The following is a 2,643-nucleotide window of genomic DNA, read 5'->3' as shown; positions in this document are numbered from 1 at the left end:
TGGTGGCGCACGCCTTTAATCCCAGCACTCGGGAGGCAGAGGCAGGCGGATTTCTGAGTTTGAGGCCAGCCTGGTCTACAAAGTGAAGAAACCCTGTCTCAAAAAAAGAAAGAAAGAAAGAAAAGGTGGTTGTAGAAAAACCTTTCTGAGGGCTTGAAGGTGGAGTTTAAGCTACTAACTGTGCCACAATGCCTCTGTCCCCTGTGAAACTGAAACATTTTACTGTCTGCAGTTTAATGTTTACTTTCGCATAAATCAAGTGCTGCTTCCTTACAGTCATCCCTTGCGGTTCATATAATGACATGGGCAGAGTGATGAATTTAACTAGGTGTTTGTTAGTAAATATTTTCATTGTTTCTAACCTACGCGTGCTATCCCAGCTGAGGCAGGAGGATTGTCCCCTTTCCCTGACCTATACAGCAAGCTCAAGGCTGTTCAGTCTCAAAGTGTAGCGCTGGCATGTGAAGTCAGAGGACAAGTTGGAGGGGTCAGTTTCCTCCTGTCACTGTCCTGGGAATCCAGCTTGGATTCTGCAGGAGTCTTTACCTGCTGAGCTATCTCATTACCCACCCTTACTCCTTGATTTTTTTTTTTTTTTAAATTTGCTCCAATCTTTTTACTATTAAATTTAGTATGTGAATAAACAAAGCTTTAACTAAATCTTACAGCTTTTTTATTCTTTTTGAGATGGGTTATTGCTATGTGGCCTGCCTAAGCTGGCTTTGACTCAAGCCATAAGCCCAGTTCAGCCCCCTACGAAGCTGGGACTACAGTCGTGAGGCCCAGACTTAAGTCATACACCTCTGAATGCCAGGGGAAGCTGTTTGTTGAAATTCCGTGCGTTTCGAGAAGACAAAGCAAGCAAATAAAGTGATTGTTAACTGCAAGGAAATAAGCCACAGGGAGAAGCAAGGAAGGAGGTGCAGTCAGGGTTGTGAACAGGACTAGGCTTACTAAGCAAAATGCGGACCTAGGGAAACTGAAAGGATGAGGGGGATGTGTGGTGGGGCCTGGTGGGAGGGGAAGGGAAGCTCAAGCTCCAGCCTTCCCCTTGGAATGGCAGTAGAGAATTCTCATGAAAGAGGTGGAGACTCAGCAAATGTTATTTAAACATCTGGAAAGCATTTCGTTTTGTTTGTCAGAACAGGGTTTCTCTGTGTAGCCCTGACTGTCCAGGAACTTGCTGGGTAGACCAGGTTGGCCTCGAACTCAGAGATTTGGCTGCCTCTCCCTCGGCTCCCCTACCACCGCCAGACACCCAGCCAGGGGAGGACTTTTTTTTTTTTTCCCCCCCCCGTCCACCGGCGCAAAAAAAACCCCGGGCGCCCCACAAAAATTTTTTTTTTTTTTTTTTTTTTTTTTGAGACAGGGTTTCTCTGTATAGCCCTGGCTGTCCTGGGACTCACTTTGTAGACCAGGCTGGCCTCGAGCTCAGAAATCCGTCTGCCTCTGCCCCCCCCCCAGTGCTGGGATTAAAGGTGTGTGCCACCACACCCGCCCAGGGGAGGACTTCTAACACACTCTCATTAGGTAACTAAGGCAAAAGGTTTTTGCTTTGGGAGTTAATTTTGGTGTTGTTGTTGTAACATCATTGAGCTCTTTTATTCTTCAGATGATCAGTACTCTTCCCCCAGGCCACCAACACATACCCCTTTAGTTTTTTGAGAGTGCATGTTATATTATCCAGGATGGCTTGGTATGGTAGCCTAGGATGTCCCTAAAGACTTTGTTTCTGGTCGTCCAGCCTGTGCCTGCTCAGCTGAGTCTGCAGTTGTGAGCCACCATGCCTGCTTTGACTATTCATGTACTTTTACCGTGCTGCTTTTCTTATTTTATTTTCTGTGTGTGGGTACTGGCCTACATGCACATATATGTGCACTATGTGCATGCCCGGTGCCACGGATCCCCTGGAACTGGAGTTATAGACAGTTGTAAACTGCCGTATGGGCCCTGGGAATTAAACCAGGATCCTCTAGAGGAACCGCCAGGGCTCTGAACTGCTAAGCCAGCCCTCCAGCTCCATTTATTTATTTATTTATTCATTCATTCATTCATTCATTCATTTATTCCTAGGACAGGACTTTGCAATGCTGTCCAGATGTGGGCCAGGTTGGCCATGAACTCGTGACCCTCCTCTTACTAACCACTAGGATTACAACAGGCAAGGCCGGCCCCACCCGGCCCCGTTTTTATTCTCAAGCCTCTAATGCAGTAGAGCCTTCCTAATGCTTCCACCCTTTAACACAGTTCTTTATGCTGTTGTGACCCCAAATTAAAAAAATATTTCATTGCTACTTCATACCTGTAATTTTGCTACTTTTATGAATTGTACTGTAACTCTCTGATAAGCAGGATATCTGATATGCGACTTCTGTGAAAGTGTCCTTCAGCCTCCCCCACCCGCCAAAGAACTGGAGACCAACAGGTTGAGAAACTCCGCTCCAACGCCTCTAGAGAAGCGTGATTGGGTGAGGGGGTCAGGGTAGAGGTGGACCTGCCCCTCCCTGTGTATTCACTCACTGGACTTTTTTTTTTTTTTTTATTATTATATCTTAAGTACACTGTAGCTGACTTCAGACACACCAGAAGAGGGCATAAGATTTCATTATGGGTGGTTGTGAGCCACCATATGATTGCTGGGAT

At 46.3% G+C, this 2,643-nt stretch overlaps 1 protein-coding gene across 1 annotated transcript in view; it reads left to right on the top strand.

Annotated features, from left to right (window-relative positions):
- Tmem231 (transmembrane protein 231) overlaps positions 1-2,643 on the top strand; it is a 23,259-nt gene that overhangs the window by 1,076 nt on the left and 19,540 nt on the right. The gene's annotated exons all lie outside the window — the stretch shown is intronic.

Source organism: Mus pahari, chromosome 20 (assembly GCF_900095145.1).
Source record: "Mus pahari chromosome 20, PAHARI_EIJ_v1.1, whole genome shotgun sequence".
Classification (NCBI taxonomy): domain Eukaryota; kingdom Metazoa; phylum Chordata; class Mammalia; order Rodentia; family Muridae; genus Mus; species Mus pahari.
The sequence above is the reverse complement of the archived record's forward strand: the minus strand, read 5'-3'. Positions and strand labels throughout refer to the sequence as shown.